The 15,234-nt window shown below is 41.6% G+C and overlaps 1 protein-coding gene and 1 long non-coding RNA gene across 3 annotated transcripts in view; one reads left to right on the plus strand and one right to left on the minus strand.

The window, feature by feature from the left end:
- LOC141513031 (uncharacterized) overlaps window positions 1–15,234 on the minus strand; it is a 48,188-nt gene that overhangs the window by 15,166 nt on the left and 17,788 nt on the right. The window contains exon 2 of the long non-coding RNA XR_012475678.1: window positions 10,076–10,155. This is a non-coding gene — a long non-coding RNA (uncharacterized LOC141513031). The remainder of the gene's footprint in view (window positions 1–10,075; window positions 10,156–15,234) is intronic.
- Window positions 13,081–15,234, plus strand: part of CNTN2 (contactin 2) — a 50,932-nt gene continuing 48,778 nt past the window's right edge. Inside the window, exon 1 of one of the 2 annotated variants that reach the window (XM_074222474.1) lies at window positions 13,081–13,148. The gene's annotated coding sequence lies outside the window, so the exon portion shown is untranslated. Of the gene's footprint in view, window positions 13,149–13,469; window positions 13,515–15,234 lie in introns of those variants that run through there. The other variant, XM_074222473.1, reaches the window with a different exon arrangement.

A 15,234-nucleotide genomic window follows, 5' to 3' on the forward strand; every position in this document is an offset into this window, starting at 1 on the left:
CTTCTTCCAGGGAAAAAAGATGGACTTTCAATGAACCAGGGGAATTTCAAATGTTCTTGTTGGAATGGCCAGAACTGAACAGAAGGTTTGATCTTCAGGTACAGGACTCAGGTGAAGCATAGAGTGAGGAGAAGGGTAAAATATGAGGGACTTAATAATGATGAACTACATGTATTCTGGCATAGAAAAATGATACTGATAATACTCATAGGCAACTTCTCATTTAATAGAGCAGGTAGAAGACTCCAAGCTTTTATGGATGAAGCACAAGAAAGAGCTGAGTTTGATGATATAATATATTGTAAAAATGGAGTCAATGGCTAAAAGGGAAATGTAATGGGAGTAAGAGAAAGGAGAGGTGGAATAGGGTAAGATATTTCATATAATAAGATTTTTTTATTACAATGAGCTATTACAATGATATAGAAGGGGGGAAGGTGAGGGGGAATGAGGGAACCTTCACTCTCATCAGAGGTGGCTCAGAGAGGAAACAGCATATATACTTAATGGGGTATAGACATCTAGAATAAGAAGGAGAAAAGAGGAATGTGAATGATGGATGGGATGTGAGTGATGGAGGAGAGGGTAGACCATGAGGGAGAGTGGTCAGATATAACATATTTTATTTTTTACTTCTTGCAAGGGGCTGGGATTGGATGGCCTGTCTGGGACCACAGGGCCGGGTGGTTGCTGGGCCTTAGGGGTGGTAGGTGGGCTCAGGACCTCTTGGCTCCAGGGCCTGTGATTAGTCTGCTATGCCACTCAGTTACCCAACAGCACATTTAAGAAGAGGGACAGAGTGAAAGGAGAGAGAGAAAATATAGTGTATGGTAGTAGGGAAGTACAAATGGAGGGAGTCGTGATCAGCAGTGACAACAGTGAAAAATTATGGAAGTAGCTTTTGTGATGGACTTATCCTAAGAATGTGACCCACCCATGTAGAGCTGGTGGTGTTGGAACATAGAATGAAGAACATTTATTATTATTATTATTATTATTATTATTATTATTATTATTATGGGGGAGGGTTGTGGGGCTGATGGGGTTGGGTGGCTTGCCTGGGGTGGCACAGCTGAGTGATTGTTGGGTGTCTGAGGCCATGTTTGGACCTGGGTGCTCCTGACTCTGGGGCCAGTGCTCTGTCCACTGCGCCACCTGACCACCCCTACTATTATTATTATCATTTTATTTTATTTTGTTTTGGGGGGGGTTTTTTGGTTTTTACAGGGAAGTGGGGTTGGAGTGGCTTCCCCAGGGTTGCACAACTGGGTGATTGTTGGGTGTCTGGGGCCAGATTTGGGCTCAGGTGCTCCTGGTTCCAGGGCCAGCTCTGTCCAATGTACCACTTAGCTGCCCCTATTATTATTTTTTTAATTTTAATTTTTTCCTCTTTCCTTTACTTTATTGCTCATGAGGGTCTATATTTGGGGGGGCATTATGTTTACTCTCAAACAAGAATATTTAATAATGTATAAAATCATCATTTGTACAAAAATAAAATAAATATAATAATAAAAAATAAGTTCACAGATCCCCAGTTAAAAACACTATCCCTGAAAACCCTTGCTTTATATATTCCCTTTATATATACCTGGGGGCAGCTAGTTGGCACAACAGATAAGACTACTGGGGGCAGCTAGGTGGTGCAGTGGATAGAGCACTGGCCTTGGAGTCAGGAGTACCTGAGTTCAAATCCGGCCTCAGACACTTAATAATTACCTAGTCGTATGGCCTTGGGCAAGCCACTTAACCCCATTGCCTTGCAAAATCTAAAAAAAAAAAAAAAAAGATAAGACTACTGGACCTGGAGTTAAGACCTGAGTTCAAATTTAGCCTCAGAGACTTTCTAGCTCTCTGACCTCAGGAAAGTCACAACTTCATTTGCCTCAATTTTATCACCTTTAAAATAAGCTAGAGGAGGAAATGCTAAACTATTCTAATATCTTTGCCAAGAAAACCTCAAAAGGAGCCATAAAGAACCAGACATTATCCCATAGAGAGCATGAAGAAAGGCCAAAAAACCCACATGTTCAAAAATATTTATAGAGCTCTTTTCATAGTAGCAAAGAATTGGAAATTGAGGGGATGCTTATCAATTAGGGATATGAAATGTGATGGAACACTATTGTTCTTATAAGAAATCATGAGGGTCAGAACTTCAGAATAGCCTGGAAAGACTTGCATGAACTGATGCTAAGTGAAGTGAGCAGAACCAGAAGAACATTATATCCACTAACAGCAACATTGGAGGATGATCAGCTATGATGGACTTGTTCATTTCAGTAGTAATTCTAAAAGTAATTCTAAAAGACTTGTGTTGGAAAATTCCATTCTGAAAAAGAACTATAAAGTTTAAATGTAGACCAAAGCTTATTATCTTCAATTTTTTAAAGTTGTCTTTCTTATATATTATATCACTTTTTTCTCTAATGTTCTTTCCTTCCATTTGGTTTTGATTCTTCTTTCACAACATGATTAATATAAATATGTTTAACATGGTTATACATATAAACCTATAATAGATTGCTTTCTGTTAGGAGGAGGGGGAAGGAAGGGAGGGAGAAAAATGTAAAACTCAAAACCTTGCAAAAAAATGATTTTTGAAACTACTGCTGCATGTAATTGGTAAAATAAATAAAAAATATTTTAAAAAAGAATCTGACATGATAAATAAACAACAGCAAAAATGAGAATATTAATAACACCTACCTTCCAGGTTTTGTTGTGAGAATTAAATATTTGTTAAGTTCTACATAAATGCTAAATATTATTATTATTATTAGTCATCCCATTCATCTTATCATTCCTACTATATATTACTCACCTCCTCCCCAATTTCCATTTCTTGCTCAGGAAGCAATAATCAGATCAATATTATCATTGCTACTGAAAAAAGGAGTAATAATCTATTGCTCTATAGTTTCATTCACTCTCCTGGAAACTGCCTAAATCAAAGATTCCTTCCCATTTATCCCTCCCCAATAGAATTCCTACCCTCCCAACCCTTATGAAGGTAAAATAACAGACTGTCTCCTTTTTTGCATGTTCATATTATGATACCCCCCCATATTAATGCCTTTTTCCCTTAAAAATGTACTTTGCATTGATTTCACATAATTTTTATACGCATTTATACATGTTCAAGTAACTTAATTGAAGGTAGAAAGTACTGGAACTAGTTCTTAGAAAGTCAATTGTTAAAATTTCAGTGTTAGCATTTATATCGCAAAAAGTGACAAACCCTATAAATTAAGGGTTAAGTTAATGTTTTCTTTATTGTCTAGACTTAAGAAAAGAGCTGGAGAAAATCTTTATGCAGATTAAACTTAAAAATGTGTCCTACCTATATCCTCCCCACCCCCACCCAGAGAGCTGATTGTTAAATATTTACTGTAACACTGCTGGCAAAAACTATGTCATCTTTTGTCTCTGTATTCCCAATGCCTAGCATTAGGTGCATAATAAAAGAACCAGGAGTTTTAGGCTTCTCTTTGGAACATAATCCTTTCCCTACTTCTATTTAGACTCTGCAACTGGGTTGTCATTGCCTTGCATGGTAAAGTCTGTTCACCCCACAAAGGTCAAGGCCTAGAGAGCAAAGGTTAGTATTTTAATCATCAATAGAACCAGGCAGGAAGATGGGAGGGCACTTAGTTAGTCAGGCTCTGACCCTACTGTACTGTGTGATGTTGACCATTTCACTTAACTTTACTGGGTTCCGGTTTCATCTTGAATATTCTTTCCTACTATGGCTAAATTGTTTTTTTCATTTTATAAAAAAAAAACAAGGGTTGCTTGATTGGGTTTTTTTTTTTAAGCTCTTTGGAGAGGCCACATTAAACCCTAGGCATTATTAACGCCATTATTATTAAATATTAATAATAACATTAGCATTGTCTAAGCTGGAGGGGAGGGTGGGAGACAGCTCAAATGGCTTTGGTTAGAATAATCTAGGGAAGACTCAGGTTCCTCTAGCTACTTTCACCTTTTTATAAATAATAATACATTCTGCACTCCTGGAAACATCCCCCACACCCTCTACTCCATCTCGCACCAGAGGGAAGGAGGGATTCAATCCTACGGCGACTTGTTCTCCAACTTGCTCACTTATCCAAATCACTCAAGGGTCAATTCAAGACCCCAATTCCTCCATGAAGTATTCCCAAACCTTTGAGTAGAAAGAAATTCCAGTTTTGCTACTCAGGACTCTTGGTTGAGTCATTTAACTTCTTGGATTTACAAATCTGCAAAATGAAAGGGATGGACTAGATGACTTCTACATTTCCTCCCCATTCTAATCTAAGGCCCTATGATCCCTACAAATCACTTCTTGAGTTTTTTTGTTTTTGTTTTGTGGGGTTTTTGCTTTTTTTTTTAAACAATAGTTGTAATTTCCCAACTACTGGGAGCTTCCAGGAAGAAACTTCTCTTAGCAAGGCAGACTTCACCTCTTGTGGGATATGCTGTACAGTCTCAGAGAGTCTTCCTAGGCAGTCAAGAAATTTGTTCTGAACCCTAACAGCAAAATGAGAGTGATGATCCACCTTAACAGACTTGCTCATTCCAACAATGCAATAATCAGGGACAATTTTAGAGTACCTGCAATGGAGAATACCATCTGTATCCAGAGAAAGAATTGTGGAGTTTAAACAAAGACCAAAGTCTACTACTTTCATTTTTTTTAAAAAAAAAAGTTTCTTATGTACTACATAATTTTGCTATCTCTAATATCTTATTTTTTCCTCAAGGAGATGATTTTTCTCTCAACACATTCAATTTACATCAATGTATAGCATGAAAACAATGTAAAGATGATCAGACTGCCTTCTGTGGGGGGATGGGGGGAGGGAAGGGAGGGCGGGGGAAAATTGTAAAATTCAAAACCTCACAAAAAAAGCTTACAAAAAACTACTATTGGGGTAGCTAGGTGGCGTAGTGGATAGAGCACCAGCCCTGGAGTCAGGAGTACCTGAGTTCAAATCCGGCCTCAGAAACTTCATAATTACCTAGCTGTGTGGCCTTGGGCGAGCCACTTAACCCCATTGCCTTGCAAAAAATAAAACCCTAAAAAAACTACTATTGTATATAATTGGAAAACAAATAAAATATTTTTTAAAAAAGAAATTTGTTCGAGTCACACAGACAATATATGTCAGAAGTGAGACTTTGAACTCAGGTCTTTCAACTGGAGCAAGTCATCTAGCCATATTACTCTATCCATTCTAAGACTGGCATTTGATACTTTGACACAATCAGTGAGTTTGTGAGTTAAGGAACTTGGCTTTTAGATTTATATGATTTTCAAGTTACTATTTAATGTTACATTGTGTATGTTATATTTCCCCAAAGAGATGATAAATAATGAAGGCAGTTCATATATCTAATCCCCTATAATGTCTAGCACAGTACGGGATCCTGAATAAGTAGGTGTACTTTTAAAAAAATTTTCTTTCCACGTCCAAATTCTCTCCTCCCCATCCACCACCACTCACACCCATGGAGAAGGCCAGAAATATGATAAGTGGCTGCTCTTTAAATTTTAATCTCTAGGTAAGAGAGGGGCCCTGAGGTCCATGAGGACCCCTGACTTAAAAATCAAGGGTGAGAATATTGAAAGTGGATGAATGAAGTAACCCCAGGCTAGTAAAGGACTGGATCCCATTCTGTTGGGTAATACCTAACATAAAAGGCAACATCTAATGTACTGAAAAGAATACTGGGGTGGCTAGGTGGCACAGTGGATAGAGCACTGGCCCTGGAGTCAGGAGTACCTGAGTTCAAATCCAGTCTAATACACTTAATATTTACCTAGCTGTGTGGCCTAGGGCAAGCCATTTAGCCCATTTGCCTTGCAAAAACCTAAAAAAAAATGCTAGCCTAGGAGTCAAAAGAACCAGATCTGAGATGACTCTAGCGATCAATCAATCACCTAACATCTATTAGTGTGTTAGCATTATATTAGATGCTAGAAATATAAAGACAAAAAAAAATAAAACAATTCCTACTCTTAAGGGCCTTACATTCTTTTACTGAAGGAGAAATGATGTAAATCAATAAATATATAATATATAAAATTATATAAAATATAATCAATAACTATACATGCACTTATGTATTTATGCAAATGGAGGAAAGAGGAAGAGAAGGGATTCTGGGTAGGTTTTATGTCAAAGGCATGGCTTGAGGTGAACCTTAAAAGAAATGAAGGTTTTTATGAGATGAGAAGAGAGTTCATTCTAGGCTGGGAAATGGCCGGGGAATATGCCAATTTGGCTGAACCAGAGAGTAGAGAAAGGGGTGTAATGGAAAGATAGATTGGGATCAGGTTGTAACAGACTTGGAAAACAAAGCAGATCTCCTTTGGAGAGGTATGGGTGGGCAGGGTTTATAGATGTGTAACTCTACATATTATATCAGATCTTTTCAGGTATTTAACAGTTTAACAGGGCAGCTGAGTAGTGCAGTAGATAGAGAGCCTGACCTGGAGTCAGGAAGACTCACCTTCCTGAGTTCAAATCTAACCTCATTTTACCACTTTACCCTGTTCACCTCAGTTTCCTCATCTATAAAATGAGCTGGGGAGGCAGCTAGGATAGAGCACTGGCCCTGGAGTCAGGAGGACCTGAGTTCAAATCCATTCTCAGATACTTCATAATTGCCTAGCTGGGCAACCTTTGGCAAGTCACTTAACCCCTTAACCACTTAACAAAATTAATAATTTTTTTCAAAAGAGCCAGAAAAGGAAATGGTGAACCTCTCCAGTATCTTTGCCAAGAAAACCCCAAATGGGATCACGAAGCGCTGAAAATGACTGAACACCAACAAAATCAGTTTTTACTGATTTTAAAATTTTTAAATTTGTTTTGAACTTAAATACAGAGACAAAAAAGAACATTTTCATCTACACAGTTTACTGAATTTTTTTTCTTTCCCTCTTAAAAAAAATTCCTTGCTATAAGGGATGGCTTTCTAGGAAGGAAGAAAGAAGAATATAGGGGGAAATCTTGGCAAAGGGGAAAGAAACATATCAATAAAAATCTAGTTTTTAAAACAGCAGAGAAATTTATACTTTATCCTAGAGGCAATAGGAAGCAACTACGGTTTAGCAAGTAGGGAAGTGAAGTGGTCAGATTTCTATTTAAGGAAGAGCACATCCATAGCTGTGTGGAGGTAGTATGCAGCTAACTAATTCTGTGGGTTTGAATAAATCACTATCTCTCCAAGCCTTCTATTTCCTTATAAAGGAGTGTCCCAACCTAGGCCTCCAGGCTAGGTAAAAGTGGAACTCATTGGAAGATATTTTTGTGATAACAGCCTTCTTTCCATCCTCCCCCAATGATCAGCAAGGGGACCAATGTGAGAGATGGGCTCTGAGGGTCCATGAGGACCCCTGACTTAAAAACCAAGGGTGAGAATGATGAAGGTGGATGAATTAAGTAACCCTAGGCAGCAGCCCCAGTAATTTTCTATCCCAGACCCATCTCACTGGGAGGAAAGAAGAACTATGGACCCTGAAACAAGTCTTTATCTGCAGAATGAGGGAGCTGAACTGGAAAATCATCACAGTCTCTGGTCCAGCTCTTATATAGTATAAATTTATGAGTTAAGAAACTTGGTAGAGTTGCCCTTTACTTGCCCCCTTGCCTGAGAAAAGAAGGAGGGGAGGAAGAAGGGGATCCCCAAGCTTCAGGGGTCGATTGTAGTCATGTTCGAAACACATTATCTTGCCCATCATCTCTGCTCAGGGACTGGACCCCAGAGGCTATTCCCTAGCCTTATGGACATTGATTTGACTCCACTATTATTGATCTGGTGACTCTGAGGTTGAGGAATGGGTAGGAGCAGATGGATGAAGAAGAGTTGGGTGGTCTTCCAAATGCCTTCCTGGGTCCCCTGCCCTAGGGCACCAAATGTTTACAAGCAGATTAGTGGCCCATTTGATTAACCACCTGATGGTCTCCTTGCTTTTTTCTATTTAGCACAAGAATTGGTGGGGAGAACAGTAGAGACCCAATTTCAGGATCAGGTGTGTTAGCATTGAATGACAATAATACATAGCATTTAACTTCAGAGGGATAGGTTAGCATATCTTTTTAACAAGACTTAGGGCTCCAAACTCTCAAGGGCAAATATGAAGTGGTATCCTGGTCACATTCCTGCTCACTCTATTTGTAACTAAGGCAGGATAACTCAGACTTTGTTCCAGATGGTGACAATGGTGATGTGGGGATGTACACAATTCCATCTCAATAGTCAAGAGACCACAAACCCATCAACCTCTATGGAAGTGAGAGGAAAGGTAAACACCAGGAAAGGAAGAGGCAATAAGATCACAGATCATCACAGGTCAGGGAAGGAGAAGAATAATGCAGGCCAGTAAGTCAATGAGCTCTCAGTAGGGCAGCTAGTTGGTATAGTAGATAGAGTGCTGTCCCTGGATCAGACACTTATTAACTGTGTGATCCTGTGTAAGTCACTTTAGCCTGTTTGCCTACACCCTGTTTGCCTCCATTTTTCTCATCTATAAAATTAGTTAGAGAAGGAAATGAACCACTCCAGTATCTTTGCCAAGAAAACTCCAATGGGGTCACAAAGAGTTGGACACTACTGAAAAATAACTAAACAACAAAATATGGAGCTAAGGGGGTGGTAGAGGAGGGAAGCAAGATCAGAGAGAATAAGGAGTTGAGGATGACCCCAAGTTTGTAACCCTGGATGATTAGGAAAATAGTGGTGCCCTCAATAGTTATAGGGAAATTTGGAAGAAAGGAGAATTTGGGAGTAAAATAATGAGTTCCATTTTGGACAGCTGAGTTTAAGATGCCTACAAGACAGGTAATGCAAGTTGTCCAGTAGGCAGCTGGGGATGTAAAACTGGAAGACAGGAGAGAAGTTACAACTACTTAAATGGATGTGACAATCTTCTGAATAGAAATATTGAATACATGGAAGATGATAAGAAGTTAAGAGAAGAGGGCTCAGGACAATCTTCATGCCATCCTGTTTCCCACTATGACTGTACCTATGGTTGAACTGTCTTTTCCAGATCCTGTCTGCACTGCTATCTCCTCCTACACCTCTCATGCTCCAGGTGAAGGATTTCTAATAATGATGTTGGCAGCAAGTTCCCAAAGGAATTTCTCATATAGCTGACTTCCCACACATTGAATATTAGGAGTTAAAGCCGAATGGAGCATTCCAGATTACAGGATCTTAGACCTAGAGCTAGAAGAGACCTCCAAGGTCATCTAATTCAACTCACTTCTTTTATAAATGAAGAAACTGAGATCTTCAGAGATTAACGTATATGCAAGTTCACTCAGGTGGTAGTCATCAAAAGTGGAATTTGAATTTAGCTTCTCTAATTCCAGAGCTTGCTTGCTTTCCACTGAGGCAACCAGGTGGCATTGAAGATAGTGAGCTGGGAGCCAGGAAGACCTGAGTTCAAATCCTCTGATACATACTAGTTGTGGGACCTTGGGCAAATCACTTAACCTCTATCTACCCAATTTTCCTCATCTATAAAATGGGAAAAATAATAGCAGCTACCTCTGAGGGTTGATGTGAAGATCAAAGGAAATAATATGTATAAAGCACTTGGCATAGTATGTACTCTATAACTGATGCTATTATCATCATCATCATCATTATGATCATGCTACTTCCTATCTAGTAAAACATTTTTATTCTATAGATGAGGAAAAGTGAGACTCAAAGAGGACAAACTCTTGTCCAGTTGAAATCCTACAGTTAATGAGGGACAGAGTCAGAATCCCAATCTGCATCTTCTAACTATGCTTCCTTTTTGCCACCTGCCCCTGAAGAAGTTGAAGCCAAATATGTTTCATTCCCTGGTGCCCAGCCACATAGCAAAGAGCTTCACAGTACTTAACTAGGCTAGTCATTGAATAGTCAGTCTGCCAACAGCCCTTCTCTTGATTGCCATAGACTTTGGATTTTTTATTTACTTTTCAATTAATAGGCATTTATTTTCTTTCCTTCCCCCATTAGATAAAAAGAAAAAAGATAAAGCTCTTCTAATGAATATGAAAAGTCAAACAAAAGTAATTTCTACCTTGGCTATGTCCAAATATGCATCCCATTCTGAATCTTGAGTTCATCATTTCTATGTCAGCATGCTTCTGTCTTGGTCCTCTGCAATCACAGTTGGTCATTGCATTGATAAGAGTTCTTAAGTCTTTCAAAGTCCTTTGATTTACAATGTTGAACAAATTCTTCTGGTACTGCTCACTTCATCTGCTTCAGTTCATATAGTTTTCTCAGGTTTCTTTGAAACCATGCCCTTCATCATTTCTTAAAGCATGGTAGTATTCCACACACACACACGTATATATATATATGTAAGTGTGTATACAAACATACATATATATAAATCATATCAATCGTATACCATAATTCAAATATTTCCCAGTTAATGAGCATTCCTTTAGCTTCAAATTTTTTGCATACAGACACACAGACACAGACACAGACACATACACACACACACACATACAAATATTTTTATGCATACAGTATATTTTCCTCTTTGATCTCTTGTAATTGTAGCTTAGTGAATTTGGGGGCACAGTTCCAAATTGCCTCATAGAAAGTCTAGATCAATTCACAGTTCCACAGTACCAGGGTTGAAATTACAATTTTGCTATTTATTAGACATTAACATGAATAGATGACTTCTTGTCTTTGTGTTTCAAAGTGATATACTTAGTCTAGATGTCGGCAAATATCCCTTTTCCAAGTTGAAATCCCATGATGATATACTTGATGTACTAACTTCTTTATGATATCACAAACCAATTCTCCAGCAATAAATCAGAAAGGCTAAAATCTCTTCTGACTGTTTCCCTGGAGGAATTGCCATCTACAAGGTTTGTCTTTGGACCTTCAGTATTCCCAGAAAATCCTCTCACCCCTTCCCAAGTCATTTAGAAAAATGAGGAAACAGTTCAGAGAATAGACTTTGGGGAAGCATTCCTCCCCACCTCCCCTCCCCTCCACCACCCACCCACTCAGCTATGACCAGATTCAGTTTGGGGGGAGGTGGAGAACAACTTTGATTTAACTCACTTTTCTCCCTTTTTTTTTTTGCTCCATAACCAGGGAAAGGGTAAGATGGTTTAAAAAAAACCCATATATGGTCATCTAGCATAAGTCAACAGCCACAGTCTCCTCTGCTAGTGATCTGCCTCCCAAGAGAGTCCAGAAAGCTCAAATTCTTTTTGTTTCAATGACCATATTTCCTCCTTTCCAGTGTTGTTTCATGGGGGCCATCCTCAAATGAGGATTCACTTAAAGAATACAAGAGCCCTACTCAAGTGAAGAGGTTAGCTTTTAAATTATGAGGCCTCTGGAAAAAAAATCCATGAAAACATATTCAGAGCCACAAACCTAGGGGCAATTAACTTCTTTGGCACTTTTCCCTGGTGACTGCCAAGCACTCTTCTGTCATGGCTCTGTTCCATGGCATCACCAGATTCTCTCTGAACTAAGGGACTGGACTGGCATGGATGGCATCAGAAGGAGGTTGATTATGCTAGCTGGGAACCAAAATGTCTACTCCCTGTAACAGACCAAAAAGATTGATCCATAGCTCAGAAGTGAAGAGGGACAGAACTCTATAAGATGTTTTCTGTGCCTGTCTTAATGGCTTGTGGTATTTCAAAATTATTCAGCAAAATGTTGTTAGCAAAATCAGAAGCTTGGGCTCTTCATCAGTGAGAGGCAGAAATGAAATAACACCAGTATAATGTTCTCTTCAGAAATCAGGGGAGGGGTGAGAAAAGATCTGGGGAACAAACTTCCTTTGTCTTATGGGGGGGGCAAAAATGAGAAACTACCAAATTCACTCCCTCCATCTCCATACACAAAGAGCTCTGGACAATTCCTACCCCTTTTGATTACAACTAAGTTTAAAAAATCCAAGTCTTCCAGATTTGGTGCTTTCTGAAGAGGGAAGTAAGAATCCTGCTCAAGTCTCAATACATTGGGACTGGCTGAGCATTCTGGATGCTTCAAAAACCTAAGCAAATCATTGATCTTCTCTTGGCTCAGGGTATATAGTAAACGCCATCAGGAAAGACTTAGGTAATGGGGACACTTTTGATAGTCAAGTTAAGGGAATCCAGACATGGGTGGAATATTCTCTTCTTTCTTTCTGTCCCAATTAATTTTCCCAGTTGGGGAAAGGAGGTGGTGGTGCATAATGAAATTCCCACATATGCTCATTGACTGAACCATCTAAACAGAATTGATCTTCCTAAATAGACTTTGTTTCCCTTAACCAATTCATTCCCACCTCTACTTCTGCCCCATGCCTTCCCAGGACAGAATAGCCTTCAAAGAATTTAAGAACGAAAATACTTCATATTGGCAGCAGAGGGTAGCGGAGAGGAAATTGTACTAAGAAAAACCTGAATTCAAATCCCACCTCTGATACTTTTTTTAACTCTGTAACCCTGGAAAAGCCACTTACCCTTTCCCTACTTCAATTTCCTCATCTATGATATGGAAGAATCCCTTCAGATCTAAAATCTGCACTCTGACATACCCCACGAGTCGCTGGTCCAACCTCTGAAGGCCTCCAGTGGGGAAGAAAACAGCCAGCAACCCATTCTACTTTTGGACAATTCTGATTTTTGGAAATGTGTTCCTGTTTGACCGCATCGTGCACCCTTTGGCTCCCGGTGCTAGAACGGGGCTAATCCTGCCTCTCTCCCCTTACCAGCTCTCCCGAAGACGGTTATCAGGTCCCCCTGCTCCACCCCCTGAGGGATTTCTTGTTGGACTAAGCTCTCACTGTGGATCCATTTTTAAGATAAGACTGGGGGCTTTGGCTCTGCAGATCTCCAGGACTCTGGCGGGGAAGGCTGTTCCCTCTGCCTCTCCCCATCAGCACCCACCACCCAACCCGAAGCCACTCGGAGAACTAGATGGAAGAAGTCTCAAGTCCTTCCTCTGAGGGAGATTCAATCTGGGGAGACGCGAGAAGCGAGGTTCGCTGGGGCGGTGACGGAGGGAGAGGACCAGACAGGAGCAGCGCAGCCGGGGCTGCTGCTGCTGCCCATGAATTATGGAGGATGCGGGGAGGCTCGGGCTCGCTGACTGGTCCTTAGACGACAGCAAATGAGGTAAAGATAAGAGGGTGTGGGACCAGGGAGGGGGACAAGGGGAAGGGGGGGAGACAGAGCACCCTCTCGGGGGACCGAGAAGCGTTGGCTGAGAAACTGAGTGAGTCGGGGAGCAGAGCGTGTGGGGGGAGGGCAGAGGGAGGGGCAGAGGGAGAGGGGCAGAGGGAGGAGCACATCGTGATGCAGAGATGCTGCAGTGGCTCGGGGGGCGCGCACACACTCACACACACAGCCACACACAATCACACACTGACACACTCAAAGCCGCGGCGGCGGCGGCGGCAGGACGGCCAGAGGCAGAGGGAAGAGGGCGGGGAGAGAAGGTGGTTCCGAGCTCAAGGACTCCGGCTGCTGCGTCGGCCCCAGGTACGTCCCAGGCCCCGGGGGCCCCTCGGAGCTCCAGGAGGTGGCCCTGGACTGGCTTCCAGACTCCGAGCAGTCTCAGCTAAACTTGGGGCCGGGGAGGGGGCGTGGGCAGAGAAGGGGTTGGTGGGCACCTGGCTGACTTCTTTGGCATCTCTGCCTCCCCTCCCCATGCGGGGACCCCGAGAGGTCCCCGAGCCCTCTCCATCCGCATCCCTGGAACCTGGACTGTCTGAGGGAGGCTGGGGACCGGCTCCCAGCAACGCGTCTCGGAATGTTGCAGCCAGGGCTAGGGGAGGCCCACCAGCTCTCCTAAGGGAATCCCGGGGTCCATCCCCCCAAGGTGCCAGGTGTCCCAGCAAGAGTAACGCCAGGATCCCGGTACCCCAAGCTGGCCAAGAAGGTTCTGGGAAGAACGGGCACTTTCTCTGAGGGTCTGAGGCTGGTTACTTAAGCACTTCCTTCCTAAGTCTTTTTTTTTTTTTTTTAGTTTTGTGCTTTTTATTTTCTTTGGGGTTTTTAGTTTTCCTTTGCAGAATGAGGAAAATATTATTCCTGATTGGAGGCGGGGGGGGGGGGGGGGGAGTGGGGAGTGGCATCCATCAGAGACTCCTGTTCAAGTTTTAGGAAGGAAATGTTAAGAAAAGCTCCATCACCTGTGGTGGATAACAAGAGCTGAGGAGTCTTGGACCCTGACCTTCTTCCCCCTCTCTTCTTCTATAGCTACTGCTTTGTATGGAGGGTAAAGATTTTCAGAAAGCTTCAGCTTCCTAATAAGAGAAGGGGCTGGTGATAAGAAAAAAAAAGGGGGGAGAATAAGCACCCCTAAATTCAAATCCTCCCTCAGATACTTGCTAGCAATGTGAACCAGAGAAAGTCACACTAAGTAACCTCTGTCTACCTCAGTTTCATCATCTGTTAAAGGGGGATAATATTTGCCTCCATGTATTGGTATTCTGATCAGATGAGATAACCCTTTACAAACTTTCAAATGTTAAACACAAGTAGCTGATATTATTACGTGTAAAATGAACCAATGATGAATAGCAGCCCCTGCAACCAATGCCCATAGCCCACTCTGATGTAGGGCCTGCCTACAATCTTGGCACTAAGGGATCCTCCAGTTGTGGGGTGGCCAGGAGGGGGGCGGAGAAGGGGGAGTAATGGAAGCAGAGTGGGCCCTGGTGCTGAATAGGTACAGGATCAAAGGCAAGGAAGACCAGAGAAATGCTCAAGCCCAGACAATCAGAGGGGGGTGAGCTTGAGGTCTAGGAACCAGAGATGTCATTCAAGGTTGTTTGGAGGTTTGAGAATCCAGAGGAAGGAGGAGGGGTGATAGGGACTGATCGTGTGAACATTTGTGTGAAAGGGAGCACACACAGAGAGAATGAGCTCAGAGCCCTGCTTGCTCCTCTAGGCAGGACTCCCTTTGTCCTGCCCCTACTACATTTCTGTTGCCCTGTTTTCCTAAGAACTCAAACCTGTTTCCCAATCTTCTCAGCATTGGAAAAGGAAGTAAAAAGATGTGTTGTGAAAAGCTCTGACTCTAGAGTAGAAGTCCTCAGATTTTGATCTGAGCTCTGCCATTTACCATCTTCACAGTCCTCAACAAGTCAGTTCTGAGCCTCAGTTTCCTTATCTGTAAAAGAACTTTAGATGAAGTGATCTTTAAGATCTCTTCCCAACTACAAATCCTTTGATATGTTGGGAGAAGAGGGAGCAT

Source organism: Macrotis lagotis, chromosome 2, assembly GCF_037893015.1.
Source record: "Macrotis lagotis isolate mMagLag1 chromosome 2, bilby.v1.9.chrom.fasta, whole genome shotgun sequence".
In the NCBI taxonomy this organism is placed as follows: domain Eukaryota; kingdom Metazoa; phylum Chordata; class Mammalia; order Peramelemorphia; family Peramelidae; genus Macrotis; species Macrotis lagotis.